Consider the following 22,116-nt stretch of genomic DNA (forward strand, 5'->3'; position numbering starts at 1 on the left):
GTCCAATGTCGGGCCTGCCCCGACATCATAATTTCCCTCCACAGCTCCGATGTCGGGGCAGGCCCGACACTGCAGTGCAGGAGTGGATCTGCACCCGATCGTCAGACACATCGGGTGTAGATACACTACTGCACTGGTCCTCATCGAGGACCCCTGAGGAGAAGGCAGAAAGGGTTTTTAACCCTTTCTGCCTTCTCCTTTACACATTACATAGCGCTCAATTAGCGCTATGCAATGCATAGAGATTCCGGCCGGTGATCATGTGACCGCCGCTGTTACCTGACCCCCAGCGGTCACATGAACGCCGAGCCGGGAGCCTGCACTGTGGGAGGACCTGCTTACCTGACCGGCGTCTTCCGCATTCTCCCTTCTGTCTCCCGGCCCGGCGATCATGTGAACGCCGGTGCCACCTGACCCCAGCGGTCACATGATCGCCAAGCCGGGAGGCAGAAGGAGAATGCGGAAGACACCGGACAGGTAAGCAGGTCCCTCCCTGCACCCTCCTGAACTCTGTCAGTTCAGGAGGGTGCAGGGAAAATGTATTTTTTTCTCACACATTCTCCCCGGTTCCAATTTATTTGGAGCTGGGGAGAATGGCTGAGAAAAAATAAATGGATTGGAAAGGGTTAATAATCGAGTTGGGACCCATTAGCTTTTCCTATTTATGACGAAATTTGCCACAAGCATTGATTATGTCATAAATAGGAAAAGCTAATGGGTCCCAACTCGATTATTCAATTCTAAGCACCAAAGAATTAGCGTCCAAATTGTACGTACGGAATCTAATTTTCTCACTTCCCAATGTCATAGAAACTTGAAATTTGCCACAAGCATTGATTATAAGTTTCTATGACATTGGGAAGTGAGAAAATTAGATTCCGTACGTACAATTTGGACGCTAATTCTTTGGTGCTTAGAATTGAATAATCGAGTTGGGACCCATTAGCTTTTCCTATTTATGACATAATCGATGCTTGTGCCAAATTTCAAGTTTCTATGACGTTGGGAAGTGAGAAAATTAGATTCCGTACATAAAATTTGGACGCTCATTCTTTGGCGCTTAGAATTGAATAATCGAGTTGGGACCCTTGAACTTTTCCTATTTATGACATAATCAATGGTCATTCAAAATTTCAAGTTTCTATGACATTGGGAAGTAAGAGAATTAGATTCCATACGTAAAATTTGGACGCTAATTCTTTGGCGCTTAGAATTGAATAATCGGGTTGGGACTTATTAACTTTTCCTATTTATGATATTATCAATGCTCGTGCCAAATTACATCGGGAAGGGAGAGAATAAGATTCCGTACGTAAAATTTGGACGCTAATTCTTTTGCGCTTAGAATTAAAAAATGGAGTTGGGACCCATTAGCTTTTCCTATTTATGACATAATCAATGCTCGTGCCAAATTTCAAGTTTCTATGACATTGGGAAGTGTATTAGATTCCGTACGTACAATTTGGACGCTAATTCTTTGGCGCTTAGAATTGAATAATCGAGTTGGGACCCATTAGTTTTTCCTATTTATGACATAATCAGTGCTCGTGCCAAATTTCACGTTTCTATGACATTGAGAAGCGAGAAAATTAGATTTCGTACATAAAATTTGGATGCCAATTCTTTTGCGCTTAGAATTAAATAATTGAGTTGGGACCCATTAACTTTTCCTATTTATGACATAATCAATGCTCGTGCCAAATTTCAAGTTTCTATGACATCGCGAAGTGAGAAAATTAGATTCCGTACGTAAAATTTGGACGCTAATTCTTTTGCGCTTAGAATTAAATAATTGAGTTGGGACCCATTACCTTTTCCTATTTATGACAATCAATGCTCGTGCCAAATTTCATGTTTCTACGACATCGGGAAGTGAGAAAATTAGTGGCAATGATGGAAATTGAACGATCTACGTGGGGGGGGGGGCGTAACTGTCGACGACGCTCGCACGCGCGCCATTTATTATAGCATAAATGTACTGTGCCTATAATCTTCCCAGGAGTGTACTCAACAACTTCCCAAAGTTTCATGGCGATCGGATGAATGGTGTAGTAGCGCATAAAGGACAAACAGACAGACAGACACGCAGACAGACATACATTCAATTTTATATATATAGATTGAGTCCAGCTGTTAGAAAATAATTTTTGTAGTGACACAGCCCCTTTAAGGGCTTAAAAGCTAATTTAGAATTTTCTAAACATAATGTCCAATATATTAAACCAGCTACCTTGTGTGATCTGCACTATTTAGACGTATCTTACTGTCCAGTGAATTGATTTGGAGAAGTCTAAAATTTATGTGGAGAACAGGTGAGTCAGATACTCCAAAGCTTATTTCGCTTGCTGTGAAGCTGTCCTAAAGGCCGTGTGAAAAGAACATCCATCTTCCACTCCAACAATCAAGGAGAAATACTGCATGACTTAGGTTTTATAGACGCAAAGAACATCTTGGGAGAAAATCAAGAATTTTTCCGTAGATGGGAGTCCATTTACAGGCAATTCTGTATAACGAACTTCTGCTAACACGGAAAAGTTCAGCAGATACTGATAGAAGTTATCTGATGAAACTTTTTTATACTACCATATTTATATGGACTATATATGTGTTATATAAAACCTAGGTAATTATCTAGGGTTTATTATAATGGCTGGAACTGAAGATGTCCTATCGCATTCCCAGAGGCATAACTTGTTGCTGCTGTGCCCCAATGCTAAATCTGTAAAAGGGCCTCCAAATATAGTACTTCATTCATAGTTCCGGCCTTTTATGGGGAAGAGATACCTTATTGACCCTAATAGGCTCTGCCGACCAGGTGCAACTGCGTCATCTCTACGCAATACAGTTACACCCCTACATATTTCCAAACCGCTGTGGGATTCTTAGCCATGTGTTACTTTATACATTTTGAACCTCTCTTTGTGTGTATTAGAATCAATATTTTACACTTTAAAGGAGTTTTCTGGTTTTATATAAATAGAGATGAAATGGTCACTGCACTTTGAGACAACATGTGTTAATATGATAGCCTATTTGATAACTAGCTAATGTGCAGATCACTTTATTTACCTAAAATTACTCTTTTGTGCTAAGATGTCCTTCTAAATATGTGGCCACTAGGGGGTCTCCCTTCTTTCTAATTTGCTGTCCACTGCCTGTTGCTCTGAAAAAGCTACTTTCACACATCTCTAATGTGCTGCAGATTTTGTAGAAAATTTTGGTGCAGATCTGCAAAAGATTTCACTCTTTTCAATTTAAAATCAATTAAAAGGGTGAAATCTGATGCAGATCTGCAGTATGTTACAAAATCACGGCAAAGCAGTGGCATGTGCACACCCTGAAGGTTATGTCCACTTTTACCAGCTTTTTTTTAATGATTGCTCCAATGCATCTAAACAGAAAGATATTGCAACTTTACAACTACTCTTTATTAAAAATTACCAACTGCTTTGTGTCTATAGCTCCTATGCAGATCCATGTATCTCCATGGTAGCAGATAGAAAACAAACTATGGAGTCTGATTCTTCAATCATACTATCTTTCAGATATTCCCTACTTCTTGCTAACATACATTCAGTCAGAAAAATAATAAAAGATTACACAGGTTTGTTGTGTGTGTCCATGAAGACGATTAAGTCTGCATGGGAATTGTAGACCCAGGATGGTAGGATAGTTTTTTTTTTCATGAAGACCACTTGCAAAGTTATCGCATATATTTAAGTCATCATGTTTATATGCCCACATATAGTCATGAATCCCCAGATTTACGACTCTGTAATTTATAGCACAACATTCAGATTTCTGCTGGTTGCTATAGGAATTAGTTGACTGTTTCTAACAGTTTAGCTGATTATCCATAATTCAGTGCTGTGGGCAGCATATATCAAATTACTGCACAATTCTTGATGCAAACTACAATTTCCATAGTACAAATCAGCAGAGCAAACTTTAAGAAGAAACTGAGCAAATTAAGTCTAAATGCTCCCACTCATTCTTACACTCCCACCCATATAGGCTATAGTCTGTGCAGAGATAGCAGTCACACTGATTCTGGTGTATATAGGGCAGGGGGTAAGAGTCACAGTGGAATCCTGCCTACTCTTCATTACCTCTGTTAACTGAGTATCAAGCAAGCCCAAGCAGTTGAAGTCTGTTTCAGGTCAAATTTTACTAAACGTTTAGCTTGCAAAGACCCCAAACCTTGGGTGGATCATTCCAGCTGAACTTATTCAAAAAAGAAGGTGGTCTTGTGACTCAGCAGTTAGCACTGTTGCTTTGCAGCACTAAGGTCCTAGGTTCAAATCTAACCAAGGACAACATCTGCAGGGAGTTTGTATGTTCTCACTGTTTCATAATAATCACTTATATTTATATGTTGTTGTTGGTAGCCATTCACGATCCTAAAGGCTCCCTCCCTGTTTTTGGGTTTTGCGCCGAATCTTTGAGTTGTGTGATATCCATGCCAGTATCTGCTCTGACAGTATCAGCCATCGTGTCCTTTGGCGGCCAGGTCTTCTTTTGCCACTGATCTGTCCAAGCATTATGGATTTTTCTAGTGACTCTGCTGGCATTACTTAGCCAAAATATGTGAGCCTGAGCCCGGTCATCTTGCCCTCCAGTGATATATCGTATCTTATACAATTCAGGACATCTGTTTGTTACTCTCGCCGTCCAGGGAATATACAGCAGCTTTCACCGGCACCACAGCTCCAATGCATCAATCCTCCTTCTATCAGCTTTTTTTTGCAGTCCAGCTTTCACATCTATACATGGCTATGGGGAAAACAGAGGTTTCCACTATCCTGCGTTTAGTTACTATGCCGATATCCCTACTTTTCCAGATTTTGTCCATGTTTAGCATTGTGCTTTGCCCCAATGCTATCCTACGTTTTATTTCTGGCATAGATTTTCCAGCCTGGTCAATTTTTGAGCCAAGGAAAATTGAAGTGTCGCACGCATTCTACAGCCTCGTTGTCGATTTTGATTTGAATTTGACCATTTTTTGCAGTTGTCATAATTTTAGTGTTCTTTAAATTCAGGTAGAGACCCATTTTTTTACTTTCAGATTTAATCTTACATACAGGCTGCTTCAGACCGGCTTCTGTTTCTTCAAGCAGAGTTGTGTCGTCTGCATAACGGAGATTGTTGATGTTTCTGCCACCTATTCTCACCCCAGTTTCTAATTTGTCTACGTCCATTTATATAGTACATGTATATTGCACAGCACTTTACATTACTTGATATTTTCTGTCCTCATTGGGGCTCACAATCTACATTCATCTCTTAGTATGGTTTTGGAGTATAGAAAGAAACCCATAAAAACACATGGAGAATATAGAAATTTCATTCAGATGTTGTCATTGGTCAGATTTGAACCCAGGACCCAGTGCTTTCAGGGACAGAGAGCAGTTAAATATAAGCAAAGCTTCTGCTGCTGGATGTTCAGGGGAAGGTAGGGCACAGAGGTATCATCAGTGCTTTGAGGGGGCACAGGGGGACATAAATGTTTTTGGGGGGGCACAGGGGAGAGATTAGTGGTATGGAGGGCCACATAGGGGACACTAGTACTATTGGGGTGTTACTGAGTGGTTTATTAGGAGAAGTGGCAGGAACGCAAGGACCCTTTTACAAAGGCCGATCAACATTTAGATATTCGCTAAATCGAAAATCTGGATGATAATCGTTCAGTGTAAATGCCGGCAGCAACTAAACGATGAATGAGAATTTGTTCATCATTCAGTTTCTGCAGATATTAAAATCAAAGGACAATCAGCCTATTTACTTCAGATGGAGGTGGGTGGACAGAATGATGTCCAGCCCACTCCGCCTCCATTCACGGAGTGATCATCGCTCCCATGTGTAAGCACAGAAGCAGTTAAAGGGGTTGTCCCGCGGCAGCAAGTGGGTCTATACACTTCTGTATGGCCATAATAATGCACTTTGTAATATACATTGTGCATTAATTATGAGCCATACAGAAGTTATAAAAAGTTTTTTACTTACCTGCTCCGTTGCTGGCGTCCTCGTCTCCATGGTGCCGACTAATTTTCGCCCTCCGATGGCCAAATTAGCCGCGCTTGCGCAGTCCGGGTCTTCTGCTCTCTTCTATGGAGCCTTTCGTGCAGGATGCTGGCTCCGTGTAGCTCCGCCCCGTCACGTGCCGATTCCAGCCAATCAGGAGGCTGGAATCGGCAATGGACCGCACAGAAGAGCTGCGGTCCACGGAAGAAGAGGATTCCGGCGGCCATCTTCACAGGTAAGTATAGAAGTCACCGGAGCGTGGGGATTAAGGTAAGCGCTCCGGTAAGCTTTCTGTACGTCCCTGCATCGGGGTTGTCTCGCGCCGAACGGGGGGGGGTTGAAAAAAAAAAAAACCCGTTTCGGCGCGGGACAACCCCTTTAAGGCTGAGATGACTATCTCTGTGTAGACTGGTATTGGACTATTATATGGTGACTGCATTGTGGGGAGGTAACATTGTGCTGAACCACTGCATCTAAACCAACCACAATATACTATAGAAATGACGCCTCTTATATATTTTTGTTTATCATTTATTTTAATTTTTTTAAATGGGGGGGTGGCCAATTCTACGTTTTGCTATGGGGCCCCATGAATTTTATGTACACCCTTGGTGATAGCTTATACTTTAGAGCACTGAGGATAAAATTGAACTCAGAATCTGTTTCTTTCATTCACTGTGTTAACCGTATAGTCAAGGAAATAACTGTACCACTATAGTGTCAAGAGAAAATATGCTTAGAACATCTGTATCTTACAGCTCGAAATGTCCAGCCTATTGTGTTGAGCGTTGAGCACAACTGTAAGACATTAAGTATATGGGAGTAAAAAGGTCATTCCACTTTCTAGAAAGGCTTCCAGTGAATTTCTCCAAGCCTCAGTTTAATTACTCTCTTCAGACTGTAACCGTTTACAGGAACCTCTCTGTAAATGATAAAGTCCCCATTCATTTTATATTATAATCTTGTCACCTATGACAGCTTGTCTGCAGATTAAATACGTGATCCATTAAGGAAAATATAGTCTTGGACAACAAGAATGTCCACCTCAAAAGTGATTGAATTGAAAACATTTCCAAAAATATGGCAGCATGTTAAAATGCTATTTTGCAGTGCTTGAACTTAAAGGGGTTGTCGATTTTGGACAACATTCTCTTGTTAGTAGGGTCGCCTTATGATACGTTCACCACTGAGTGTCCTGCCGATGGTGCATGCAGTGATGAAATGTAATCTGTGGGGAATGGTGGCAGTTAGTGGTCAATTTCCATGCAGCACCATCACTTGTGAAATCTTTTTGCAACTTTTTATAAGCATTGAACCTTTTTGTGTAAATAAGCTCAGACTTTATCACTCTAATAAAACTTATAGACCCTAATAAGCTCTAAAATAATCTAAATTTTGACTAGTGGAGCGCAGTGAGTACCCGTAACCTGGTATGTTACCAAAGCTTAGGCATCTGACCTGCCTCCCAGTAACATAATATAGTGTGTAAAGGCTGAAAAAAAATGACATATGTCCATCTATTTCTGCCTATTACAACCCCTAATGTGTATCCAGAGGAAGGCAATAAACCACAATGAGGTAGAAGTCAACTTTCCTGATTTTACTGGAAAATGGATGCTATGTCTTGTTTCAGTGGCTAGTGGCTTGAAAAAGACCCAATAGGGTCGAAACGTCGCCTATTTTAAAACAATGAAACAATAAAGTTGTTCCTTTGAATTAAGAATTGGGTTTTGCACCTTTTATGCTGCCACTTCTTCTATATCTCCAATGATATGCCCCAATCCAATAGAACAGACCCTGTTACTACTGAGTCCCTAAATATAAGAAACAAGGATCTGTGTATCACATTACTTCATTACCTTAGAACCTGGGGATGTATGCCATTGGGACCTAGCGATTTGTATATTTTAATCTTTTTAAGGCAGCCCTGCACTTCTTTCTGGGTTAGACTGGTGGCATTTAGTGCAGAGTTTACTTTATCACTCTGCATCTCATCTGACATTTTATTTTCCTCTGTGAATACACTGGCAAAAAAAAATTTAATATATTTGCTTTCTCCTCATCACCCTCCACAATTTTTCCCTCGTTACTTTTTAAAGGGGAAACACTTTGCATTTGAATCTTTTTGCTATTTATATAATTAAAGAATAATTTAGGGTTAGTTTTACTTTTTTTGTCAATGAGTCTCTCTGTCTTTATCTTTGCTGCTTTTCATTCAAAAATATTTTATTATGACATAGGTGACAAAACTTAATTAACAACAATATATAGCTGTATAACTTTGACAGATTAAGCTCTATAAAAGGAAATTTAACAGCATATCCCTTCTGCCAGTGGATCCCGAAAAGCATCCAAAGAGTACACCCATGTCACAGATTTTCAGATAAATCAAACAATATAATAGAACACAAAGTAAAATAGATAAAAACGGGTAGGAAAGGGAAATCTAGGGGAGGAAAAGGTGGGAAGGGACATCTGGGCCTCAAAGGAGGTTGGAAAAGAGAGATCGATCCTGCTGATTAGAAATGTTGGCAATCCAGGCTATCTTTGACATTCTCTCATGTGAGGCCAAGGAAACCAGGGTCAAGCCCAAATATAGCTTTTACTGTGCCATGCCCGAACCTAAAGACAACCCTTCTTCCATTCTGGGAGATGAGCTAAATTCCAGCCATGGCTGCCATACCGCATAAAATGCATTAAGATCTGGGTCCTCCACAGCTCTCATCTCTTCATAACGCACCAGTGTGTTGGTAGCCTCCACCAACTGAACTCTGGTTGGGGAAATGTTGGTTCTCCACAATTTAGGGATGAATATCTTTGCTGCTTTTATTTGCTTTTCACATAATTTATTTTTTACCTTATAGACTTTTAGTGTTTTCTCGTTGCTTTTTTTGGTAGGTTAAATGCTTTCTTTTGGTTGTTTATTGCCCCTTTACATTTTTATAGAGCCACATTGGTTTCTCATTTATTTTCTGTACTCTTATTTCTGAAATGTATTATATTGGTCACTATTTACCGTGTGCCCCCCTCCCCCCCCCCCCCCCCCCAACCTGCACCTGTACCTAGTATTCTGTCAGGTCTATTGGTTAATATTAAGTCCAAAATTCCCACTCCTTGATTTGGGTTCTGCACAAGTTGGAAAAGTTAATTATCTTTAGTTATTGACAGAAATTTGTTTCCTTTATAAGATCCACAGGTTTCATATTTATATCTGCATAGTTAAAGTCTCCCAGAATAATTACCTCATTATGATTTGCTGCTTCATCTATTTGCCTTAGTAATAGATTTTTGTGGCTTCTGTTATATTTGATGGCCTATGTAAAACCGCAATGAGGATTTAATTATTGTTTTTCCCTCCATGTATCTATAGCCATACAGACTCCTCATGTTCATCTCCTTCACATATAACTTCCCGTTGTGTGGGCTTTAAACACAACTGTACATAACGAAAAACTCCTTCTGTTCGATTTTATTCAATCCCTTCTAAATAACTATAACCCTTTAATTAATCGCCCAGTCACAGCTTTCATCTAATCAGTTCTCCATTATTCCCAATATGTCGTAGTTTTCCTCAGTCTTTCTTGCTTCCAGTTTGTCAACCTTAATCGGTCAGACTTCTAGTATTAGTCAACATATAATTTAGAAAGTTATCGTTATGTTTATTTTAAGTGTATCCCTAATAACTGTTTTGACATTTAATAGGGATACACTTTAAAAAAACATATGCTAGAAGTCTGACCAATAAGGTTGACGAACTAGAAGTAATAAAGAACCTAAGTGCCAGGAAGACAGCACACCATTCAACGATCCCCGTCTTTACGGCAGACTGCCCTGTCTGTCCCCCTAATTATTGAATCTCCCTCTACCAGGACCTGTCTAGCCTTCCCTTCATATTGGAGAAGACATCCCCTGGCGGTCAGAGGCATGTCATGCTGCAGCAGTGCTAATCTTGTAATGGCATGCCCCTCATCTGCCAATTTTGCTAACTTGTTGGATTGTGCCAGTTCAGGACTAGCCTCCCTGGTTCTCTTCCCTCTACCTCTCCTTTTAACTATCACCCAGCTAGCTGCCTACTCATCCTGCTCTACCAAACTACCATCCACCCCCACATCTACCCCAGCAAGTGTCTGCTCATTAAGCAGTAAACTCTTTATCATGTTGTCAATGGATGTCAGTTTTGCAAGCTGCTCATTTAGATCCAGAATCTGAGCTTCCAAACATATAATATGCTCAAAGCAATACGCTCTCTCGAATGGCTGTTAAAGGACTATATACATGGCCAAACTATATGTGTTTTGAAATCTAACAATGTAATCTCCTAATATATTGCCTCAGCAGAATGTATTAACCTCTAGGAAAGATAACTATAGCTACCATGTATAAGCTATAAAACCACTGGGATTTAATATAAGCACAAATAAATAAATACAAATAAAAATAGAGATTTCACCTGATTTTAAGTTACACAGACTTACTTGAAATCAAGCACACGTTCCAATGCTCCCCCAGTATATTCGCTTTGTTGTTTGCCTTAAGTAGTTATCAGCAGCAGTAACTCCTGCAATGAAATGGAATGCAGTAAAATGGTCAGGGGTGACAGTGTGGATATTGGGAGCACACACGGCCGTGTTGGGGTGTGATCTATCCTCTATCTTGCAATAAGTATAGGATTGAGGGAATGCAAATAGGTGAACTCTCTGCAGTCATGCCCTCGTCACATGCTGTGAAGGCCTGGTTTGTGAAAGTTAGCAAGAATTATATGAAATTACAAACTCAGTTCTATTGCATAGTATGTATATACAGTTCGTGTGGATCATTCGTCAAAGCTAAATGATAATCTATAAAGTACTGAAGATGCCTTTGAGAACTAGTATCTTCCTCTGCTATTTCCACTGTTGTTAGAAGTCAGGATTTTTAGCACATACATGGATTATCTCTACTGCCTCTAGAGGCCAAAACTGGTATAGCTAGCAATTTACAATTTTGGCATAAAAAAGTACAAATTTTTGCCCTTTGCCTTCACCATGTTTCTAATAAAATGGGTGGAGCTAAGTATAAGGGGTGGGAACCACCACAACCCAACATAGTTACCATAATTTATAAAAGAAACTATTGTAAGGCATACAAATAGGCAGAGATGCGACACATTTATTAAGGGCCCTATGCCAGTCTGTGGCCAATTATGCCACACACTTGCCATTTTTTTTCATGGTCAGCTGAAATTTTGCAACAGGCCGAGATCACATCTTTGGCTGACTATAACCTGCGATTGACCATCACGGGCAATCGTTCATATTATTTTTGTAGCTAATAGCTGCCTGAAATGGCCAAAACTGTCCATTTTTGGGTGACCATGTGTAAGGCCACCATAATACTGAATAGATTTACCCGCATTACAATAGAAATAATAAGGTTGCAATCTTTAACAAGTGAAAAATTAAGAAATTCTGGAAAGTGTGTTTCGCCAGCGAGGAAGTAATTAGCTTCTACTTATATTTGGGCATCATAGAAAGGTAAGATGTTTTATTGTACGTGTACCTCGACACATTTTTCTTTTAAAATCTGGAATCACATTTTAGTTGATCACACCTAGCACCCTGAGAAAAGATAATGACGTTAAAGCTAAAATAAATTGTATCTATTTGATGGACAGTGATACTTTAAAGTGTAGAGTAAAGTCAGAGACGTAAAGCAGGAGCTATAAAATAGATTTAATGTGGATTATGGCTTCTAAAGTGGTCAAAGTTAATGCAAAAAATGTGCAGCAACAGCGTGAAATAACATCAAGATTAGAAAAAGTGTGGGATAACGTGAGACAATCCGTAATATAGAATGACTTTTATTGTATAGCCTGTTACATTTCGAACTGGTTTTATTGCGAAAATTACTGTTTTCTGTATTTTTGTATCAATTTTATTAATTGGTGGTTCAGAGTTTGCAGCATGAACGCATTTTTTTTTTGCAGTTTAGACGCGCTTGCGCAGTCCGGTCTTCTCCCTTCTGAATGGGGCCGCTCGTGCCGGAGAGCTGCTCCTCGTAGCTCCGCCCCGTCACGTGTGCCGATTCCAGCCAATCAGGAGGCTGGAATCGGCAACGGAACGCACAGAGCCCACGGTGCACCGTGGGAGAAGACCTGCAGTCCACCGTGGGTGAAGATCCCGGCGGCCATCTTAGCAAGGTAAGTAAGAAGTCACCGGAGCGCGGGGATTCGGGTAAGTACTATCTGTTTTTTTTTTTAACACCTGCATCGGGTTTGTCTCGCGCCGAACGGGGGGCCTATTGAAAAAAAAAAAAAACGTTTCGGCGCGGGACAACCCCTTTAAGCATTAGTAATGGCCCATACAGACCTCTACTCAGGCCTCTGCTGGACAACTGGAAAGCATCAACATTTGATTAACAATGGTCCACCACTAGGGATCCCCACTGATCAGCTGATTATCTAGCCCGCTGTCAGTGCAGTGGGCCAAACATTGTCATCGGTGATCAGGGCCAGAAGTGTGATAGGAGGCATCACTCCCATTGATTTCCATAGGAGTGAAGCTGCCTATAACAGTTCAGGCCCTGACCACTGATGACCATGTCCAGCCCACTGCATTAACAGCAGATTGGAGGATCAGCTGATCCCCGCTGATCAACTATTGATGACCTATCCTGAGGATAGGTCATCAGTTGTTAAAGTCTCGGAATACCACTTTAACGGCTGAAGTAAAAACTACAGGATTTTAGAATTTTTTTTCTAAATATAACCTGCAGAATAAAAAAATCACCAAAATGTAAAACATTTTTAACATAAAAAATTGCTTTAAACAATAGGTCATTTTTAGAGATGAGCGAGCACGCTTGTTTAAGGCTGATGCTTGAGCGAGCATCAGTCTTTTCGAGTAACTGATTACTCGTCCGAGCACCATGCGGGAGGGGGTGCAGGGGGGAGAGTGAGAGAGATCACTCTCTCCCCCCCCCCCCCCCCCCCCCGCATGGTACACAGACGAGTAATCAGTTACTCGAAAAGACCGATGCTCACTCAAGCATCAGCCTTAAACAAGCGTGCTCGCTTATCTCTAGTCATTTTCTGATGGCACAAAGTTTGTTTAAAGTTTATAGACTTTCAGAAACCCTCTACTTTGAGCACTAAGATACCCCTATGATAATCCCATTGTTTTTTATAATTTTTCATGGACGTACTAATAGGCAAACACCTTCAGTTTCGCAGCCCTTCAGTAAATAGCTGTCATTGCAAGGGTCATACTATTTGTGCAGCGTACCATATCAGGTTTCACTGAGTCACCGCACCTTCTTGAAAAATAATGTCAATGTTGCATTGGCATTTTAGAATGATGACTTGGACCTTTTCTGTCCACCAACGCTGCATTGTGACACTTGTTATTTGTCTCCCTGGTCATTCTCCTTATGTCATCCCACTAGCTGATTATTTATGAAGGCAATTGAGATAACTTCTATTAGTGAATCATCACAAAGACTGTTAATCAACACTAGGAAAACACCTTCACGGAGCACAAGCAAGTGATTAATGCTAGCAGAGTACAACGCGCTGTTATGACACAATATGTCACACGTGAAAGTGATATAGCTATTTAGCAGAAAACCCCCGCACTGGAGTAAATGCAACCAGCAGGCTTCTTTGGCTTCACGTATACATTCAATTATTTCCTATGTTTTGTTCCTTAATGCAAGCTACAAACAGAGCATTTGTTTAAAGCACTGTGACACTTATTAGTCTCCTGGGGCAAAATTGGGCTGGTTGTGTGCAAAGGTCTTACAAGAGGAAAAAGTACAATTTATTTCAGTTGGATTCCATTTATTTGGTACATTTGTTACGGCTTTGTGCAATGATTTGGGCTTTTAGTCTTTGTTTTTTTTTTCTCTTGCAAAACATTAGTAGATGGACCCCTGAGTCAACTGAAACATTCTTCGCCACGTTCTCCCGTTGATTCTTATAACTATTGAGAATTGCTGTCTGCTTCCAGCTTGTTCCTACATTCTAAATGGACCATTTGAGTCATTTCAAAGAGAAATGGCATATTTCGCAAGGATATTGAAAACCTCCAAAAGATGTTAGAAAAGTTCCTACCAGCGCAGAAGTGACATGAACTAGTGTGCTTTAAGTGTCAGCTTACAATATAATCTTTCATTTTCCCCGGCAAGTACAATAAAAAAAGAGCACCGTTGAATCATTCTTACAAGTTCTTTGAAATGTACTAGTATATATAAAGCAAAAAAATCTCCCTTTAGTGGAAATAAGAAGATTTTGACATAATCTATTCTAGATGTCTATGCACTATACAAATACTATATGTCATATAAAGGGGTCACCTCACCACAACAATCTCTTTCCACATGACGTATTAGAGCACATGGAAATTATAAAGAGGGGTCCCTTTATTAGCCAGAGTGGAAAGCCATTTAAAAAATGCCTCTCATGGATTGAACATGATTGGCCATTCATTTACAAGATAATGACCCAAAGCACACAAGTAAACCAACTAAAGAAAAGTTGTGTTTTAGAATGGCTAAGTTTGAATCTCGACCTTATCCCTATTGAGATGTTGTGGCACGACCAGCAAAGGATTGTGTATACAAGACATCTCAGAACCATTGATAAACTGTAACACATTTACAAAGAAGGACAGTCAAAAATCCAATTCAGTGTTGTGTGAATCTTATTTGCAGTTGCAAGTGACATTTGCTGGAGGTGATTGCTGCTAAAGGGCGATCTACGTGTTATTAAATTCAAGAGTTTGCTTGCTTTTTTCTCCCTGCACTGTGGATATTTACTCCATGTCCACAATAAAAGACATGAAGGATACTAATGTTTGTGTGTTCTTAGTTTAGGTAGATTTTCTTGTCTATATTGTGACTTAGATAACAATCCGACCACATTGTATTAGGGTTCAATGCAGAATTAAATGTTATTCCAAAGGATGCACTTACTTTTTCTTGCAACTATACCTAGTGAAAAGTCCGTAGTCTTTAGCAGAAGTCTAATATGCAAAATTTCATGCGACTAAATGCAATGTCACAGCGATGATCACCCAGACAGAAAAACAAGTAGTTGCTAAGCTAGTTGGACATAGACTACTAGTCATGGAGAGGCGGCACCAGCGAAGGAGCGGAATCAGGTGATGTCATGGCATCAGTCCCGGTCCATGTGATTCTATTTCCAGTGCATAGTCCCTGCCATTCAACAATGAGTGTTGATGAGTGCCTTATTCCTGTCTCTGCAGAAGTTCCCTAAGATGTCGTCTGTCGGAAATCCTTCAGTGGCTTTAGTGTATAAAGTGCCCTGCTGTACATCTCTGCTACAGCATCTCCCATGGTGTATGAGCTGATTGGCTGACAGGAAGGTGTTTCCTCTAGCCAGCCAATCAGCCGTAATGGAAGTGTGTTCATTCCAGGCCCGCCTCCAAATGGAAGTTGGTTATTGTCCTGAGTATTTGGTGAGGCAGCAGATTCCTGTTAGATAAGTACCTGTGGCTATTTATTCTGTGTGGGGCTTATTCATTTCTATGTTATACTGTGTTGTATACATTACTCATTCAATCTGCATCAAACATCTTCCCTATCCTTCTCCTAGGGACAGACTAGGCCCCTTAGGTTGCTGACATGGGGCTGCTCATATTGGGATGATTGTTCTGCTTCTAGGCAGGGTTTATCACTCCAAAGATGGTTAGAGATAATGTTCCAATTCTCTTATCCTGACACCCCTGACTGCTTCCTTAATGATCCAGAACTCTGCATCCATACAGACCGCTACTGCACAGTCCTCCTTTTCCTGCCTAATCAGTCCCCTCCAGGAGATGACGCTTCAGATCACTCGGGGGTGCAGGTCCTACTACAGAAGGGACAGACAATAGGGTCTAACAGTAGCAGCAAGATCGTAAATGATGTTATAACCATGTGACCAAGAAGCAGCTAGAGGGGGTCATTACTACACTTGTATGTGGGGACTTAGTGTTAATAAAATCAGTACCTAACATGCCAGATGTGTGTGCACATTAAGCAAAGCTGTATGAGTTGTGTGTGCATGTATGTAGCAGAGCTCTATGTGTGTGGGCATATATGAGAGCTATATATTTACATGTGAATGTTGCAGAGTTGTGTTGGTATGTAGCAGAGTTGTGTTGGTAAGTAGCAGAGTTGTGTTGGTAAGTAGCAGAGTTGTGTTGGTAAGTAGCAGAGTTGTGTTGGTAAGTAGCAGAGTTGTGTTGGTATGTAGCAGAGTTGTGTTGGTAAGTAGCAGAGCTATGTTTATATGTTGAGAGATGTGTGTGCTACCTTCATGTACATTGTCTGTGCAGCAGTGCTGTGTATAATGTGAACTTATGTGTTTGCGCCATTGTTTGAATCAACACACTTGGTTTAATTGGACCTGACTGTTAACCCCCTCTTCTATACTAGAACACCGGAGTTAATGACAGAAGCCCCTCCATTTCATTAGACCCCCAGAGACTTTTAAATTAGTATGAAATAGTTTTTCCTGGTGTCCCAACCTGGGTGCATCTTATAGTCAGATACATCTTCTAGTCCATAAAATACAGTATGTATTTTCCAGCTTGAATTAAAGCACTATAATTAATGCAAGGCCAGACTTGGAAAGGAAGACTGGATCTCGTTCAAAAGAGACATTAGATTTAAAAGATTGAACGAAAGCCGGCATAAGTAAAGGCAGCAATACACTTAACTTGTCTGCTGGGTATCGCTGGCATTTTAATTTGGTAGGGTTTGCTGCTAGGATTATATTCAGGGTCAACTGGAAATGATCAATAAATCACAATGAGCTCCAAAAATTATTCTTCACCTGGTATTTTCTTCATTTTTTTCATTGCATGACTTTAATATTTCAAATTTCAAGGGCGATAAGCAGAGAAAGGAAAAATAGAATATAGAAATTTCCCAGAATAATCCATCTTAACAATAGAACTGCGCTGCCTTAGATCAACTCAAGGATTTACATTCACTGGTGATTGTTATATTCATATTCTTCTTCTTCCTATATTTGAGTATTTAGAAAATGATGAACCAGACTACAAACATTTCTAATTATTCCATTTTGATATGGTATAGTGTCAATGTCAATTTAACAGAGACCACAGGGTGCTTTAGGCACTAAGGTTGGGTTCAAGTGGAACTTCTGCACCACTTATAGTAATGTTGATGCCTGGAGCCATACCTAAAATTATTTACTTATAGTCATTTAGGTGATGGTTAAATTCTATGACTATCCTACATAATGCAGTATATGATCCTCATTCAATGTAATGTGACATACATACGGAGTTGGTTTGCTGTACATTCAGAGATGCTCTTCTACAGACCACTCTTGTAGCACATAAACATGGCTACTTGAGCTTTTATTGCCTTTTTGTTAGCTTGATCCAGTCTGGCCATTCTACATCACAGAAGGGGAAATATAGAAACATAAAAACAATCACAGACGACGGCCATTACTTACTGAGTAAGGAGTGCACATAGATGCATCCTCTCACCATGCAGGTAGCTGACTACCAAATGAGGGAGCTAATTGCACCTGTGCAGGACACCGATGAGACAGCCACTCACACTGCCTCTTGATATAGAGGGGGGTGGCTGCTTGGCGTACACTCCCACACATAGTGGATACAGGGTGCCAGACCATTCTGATATATACACTACCGTTCAAAAGTTTGGGGTCACCCAAACAATTTTGTGTTTTCCATGAAAAGTCACACTTATTCACCACCATGCGTTGTGAAATGAATAGAAAATAGAGTCAAGACATTGACAAGGTTAGAAATAATGATTTGTATTTGAAATAACATTGTTTTTACATCAAACTTTGCTTTCGTCAAAGAATCCTCCTTTTGCAGCAATTACAGCATTGCACACCTTTGACATTCTAGCTGTTAATTTGTTGAGGTAAGCTTGTGAAATTGCACCCCATGCTTCTAGAAGCATCTCCCACAAGTTGGATTGGTTGGATGGGCACTTCTGGCGTACCATACGGTCAAGCTGCTCCCACAATAGCTCAATGGGGTTCAGATCTGGTGACTGCGCTGGCCACTCCATTACCGATAGAATACCAGCTGCCTGCTTCTGCTGTAAATAGTTCTTGCACAATTTGGAGGTGTGTTTAGGGTCATTGTCCTGTTGTAGGATGAAATTGGTTCCAATCAAGCGCTGTCCACTGGGTATGGCATGGCGTTGCAAAATGGAGTGATAGCCTTCCTTATTCAGAATCCCTTTTACCCTGTACAAATCTCCCACCTTACCAGCACCAAAGCAACCCCAGACCATCACATTACCTCCACCATGCTTAACAGATGGCGTCAGGCATTCTTCCAGCATCTTTTCATTTGTTCTGCGTCTCACAAACGTTCTTCTTTGTGATCCAAACACCTCAAACTTGGATTCATCCGTCCACAACACTTTTTTCCAGTCTTCCTCTGTCCAATGTCTGTGTTCTTTTGCCCATCTTAATCTTTTTCTTTTATTGGCCAGTCTCAGATATGGCTTTTTCTTTGCCACTCTGCCCTGAAGCCCAAAATCCCGCAGCCGCCTCTTCACTGTAGATGTTGACACTGGTGTTTTGCGGGTACTATTTAATGAAGATGCCAGTTGGGTACCTGTGAGGCGTCTGTTTCTCAAACTAGAGACTCTAATGTGCTTATCTTCTTGCTTAGTTGTGCAACGCGGCCTCCCACTTCTTTTTCTACTCTGGTTAGAGCCTGTTTGTGCTGTCCTCTGAAGGGAGTAGTACACACCGTTGTAGGAAATCTTCAATTTCTTAGCAATTTCTCGCATGGAATAGCCTTTATTTCTAAGAACAAGAATAGACTGTCGAGTTTCAGATGAAAGTTCTCTTTTTCTGGCCATTTTGAGCGTTTAATTGACCCCACAAATGTGATGCTCCAGAAACTCAATCTGCTCACAGGAAGGTCAGTTTTGTAGCTTCTGTAACAAGCTAGACTGTTTTCAGATGTGTGAACATGATTGCACAAGGGTTTTCTAATCATCAATTAGCCTTCTGAGCCAATGAGCAAACACATTGTACCATTAGAACACTGGAGTGATAGTTGCTGGAAATGGGCCTCTATTCACCTTTGTAGATTTTGCACAAAAAACCAGGCATTTGCAGCTAGAATAGTCATTTACCACATTAGCAATGTATAGAGTGCATTTGTTTAAAGTTAGGACTAGTTTAAAGTTATCTTCATTGAAAAGTACAGTGCTTTTCCTTCAAAAATAAGGACATTTCAATGTGACCCCAAACTTTTGAACGGTAGTGTATATATGTACATATATGTAGTTCACCATGCAGACCAGCAGCCTATTAATTACACCATAATAATTTGGTGGGTTACCCTGCACTTCCAACAGTGAACCACATTGGTATTGCCTGGGCTGCCCCTGGAGTCTTAAATTTGGTAGTTTTTAGGAGTCTAGCCATTCTCCACTAAATTTCCTCCTTCACGAGGCATTTATTAATCTCAAATCTCTGGGGATCAGAAATGTTTGTAGTCTTGTTTACCATTTTCTAAAGAATCAAATCTAAGAAGAAGAAGTAGAAGAACAAATACAAGAATAATAAGAATACAACAATGACCAGTAAATGTAAATCCTTGAGTAGATCTAAGGCTACATAGGTCTATTGTTAAGATGGATTATTCTGATAAATTTCTATATTCTACTTCTCCCTTGTCTGCTTATTACCCTTGGGATTTAAAATATTAAAATCATACAATGCAAAAAAAGCGCTATTTAGTCAAGGAAAATGCCAAAGGGCATAGCAGTAACTGGACAGACCCGATTAAGGGGATTCTGTCAGGACAGAAATTAGCGATGCCCATTGACTTTAAAGGGATCCTGTCATCCGGATATACTGCCTAAACACAAGCAGCATGAAACTGGGGCAGGGATGCCCATTACCTCTGTGGGTCTTTTATTCTGAAAAGCTGCAGTGTTTCAGAATAAATAAACTTTGAAGTTTGGCTTGTAGCTGAGATCTGAGTCATGGGGGTGGGCCATGCCGGTCCCTCCCCGCCCTCATCACGCAGAGTGACCATTCTCCCCCTATACATAAAAGCAATTGGCTTTGTTTTATGCCAGTTTCTTGTGAAAAAAATTCTTGCATGAATATACTGTTATCCATGACTACTTTTCCATGAAGCCACCCACTTTTCTGGACGCAGCAAAAATGTATCTAAAAGTGTCTTAAATAAGCCATAAATCTGGTGCAAAGCATGTAAGACAGTTTTATTGGGCATTTTCAATCTGCCTTGTCTCTTCTGTACATGGAATTGTTTCTTGTAATGCAATTAATCCCATGTTCTACTCCATTCACAAAAATGAGACTGAGCTGGGATGCCAGGCACAGCCACATGTATAGTGCCAGCATGGTGTCTAATACAACAGTGAAGGAGCAGTGGATCCATCAATATTGATAGTTTATTCCAAATGTAAGCCATCAATGTAAATCCTTGGAAGACCCATGTAACAAGCAGATATACACTATCTTACCAAACGTACTTGGACAACTGAACAAGAATCACAATGGCTTTGTGATGGACTGCTTATGTGCAACGACATAACCCCTATACCCAATAGCATGTAGCTCCCGTCTTCTGGTGCTGACACTGACTGGGTTCTCACTTACTTGCAGATTTGAGCTTCTGGATAGTGAAAATGTGATCTCTGAGGACAATCCTTCCCAGCTATCGTTTATCCCTTTGGTCAATATTTTGGGTCGTCCGATTCTTGGTTTAAGTGTGGTATGTTCCTCTCTCCTCCACCTTGTGATCACGTAACTTACAGTTGATCTGGCAACCTGGAATTTAGGAAAAAATCTCACAAACCGATAGTCCACTAATGTGTCACCCCACAATGATACCTCACGTAAATTGTAAGATCCTTGGAATGAGGCAGGAAACTATGGCTGGCATTGCCATGGGTCTACATCTTGTGTGGCATGGTTTGGGTCCAAATACCTTTGCTAGGATAGTGTACAGGTGGACCTAATATGGTCACCGAGTGTATAAGAAATGCAATGTCCACAATAGTAAAGCTAGTTTATCTGAAATGTAACACCATACTGTGTTTTTCCTGGATAGCAGAATATATCATCCTATCGGTCAGTAATTAAAATCATTAATTGAATATAACTCATATACAACTCAAGAAGCTTCACTAATGAGATGTTTTTAAACGTTATTAGTATTTGCCGTGCTTGATTAATGAGTCAGAAGATAAGCAGCAAACGGCTCATCCATAATAAGGAAAGAACAAGAAAATCATTAAAAGAAATAAAAACCACCAATTAAAGTAGATCAATTGCATATGATACTTATATGTCCCAGATATATTTTAATCATATTTTAAATATATGGAATATTTGTGCATCTCTTTTACATTCATACATTACTGCCATCTATAGTATAAGATGGTAGTGAAAAGGCATAAATAAGGATAGCCAAGGACTGGTAATTCAATATACAGTATAATAGATACATACAACACCGCACCCAAAAGAAATGAAGAAAATTACTCAAGAAAACTAGTGGAGTGGAATTGTTTCCCGCAGTAATTAATCAGGTTGCCTGGAAACTTCTCCCCGCACTATAAAAGCATAAAAGCTAAAGGAAAGGAATGACTCCACGCATAAGAACTATGCATTATGATTAGAGATGAGTGAGTATACTCGCTAAGGCACATTACTCGAGCGAGTAGTGCCTTAGCCGAGTATCTCCCCGCTCGTCTCTAAAGATTCGGGGGCCGGCGGGGGAGAGCGGGGAGGAACGGAGGGGAGATCTCTCTCTCCCTCTCTTGCCTCCGCTCCCCCCTGCTCCCCGCCGCAACTCACCTGTCACCGGCGCCAGCCCCCGAGTCTTTAGAGACGAGCGGGGAGATACTCGGCTAAGGCACTACTCGCTCGAGTAATGTGCCTTAGCGAGTATACTCGCTCATCTCTAATTATGATCATTATAGTTGAAAACCCGCCAAACTTAATACACCATGTTCAATGGATCCCACCATTTTTAAAGGAATTTGCTCACAAGCGTGACACTTTTCTTTGAAGTTAAATACGTTTACCAGCCCGGTGAC

The 22,116-nt window shown here is 40.5% G+C and overlaps 1 protein-coding gene across 1 annotated transcript in view; it reads left to right on the forward strand.

The window, feature by feature from the left end:
* GPR139 (G protein-coupled receptor 139) overlaps window positions 1-22,116 on the forward strand; it is a 78,439-nt gene that overhangs the window by 53,485 nt on the left and 2,838 nt on the right. The window lies entirely within an intron of this gene.

Source organism: Eleutherodactylus coqui, chromosome 8 (assembly GCF_035609145.1).
Source record: "Eleutherodactylus coqui strain aEleCoq1 chromosome 8, aEleCoq1.hap1, whole genome shotgun sequence".
NCBI lineage: Eukaryota > Metazoa > Chordata > Amphibia > Anura > Eleutherodactylidae > Eleutherodactylus > Eleutherodactylus coqui.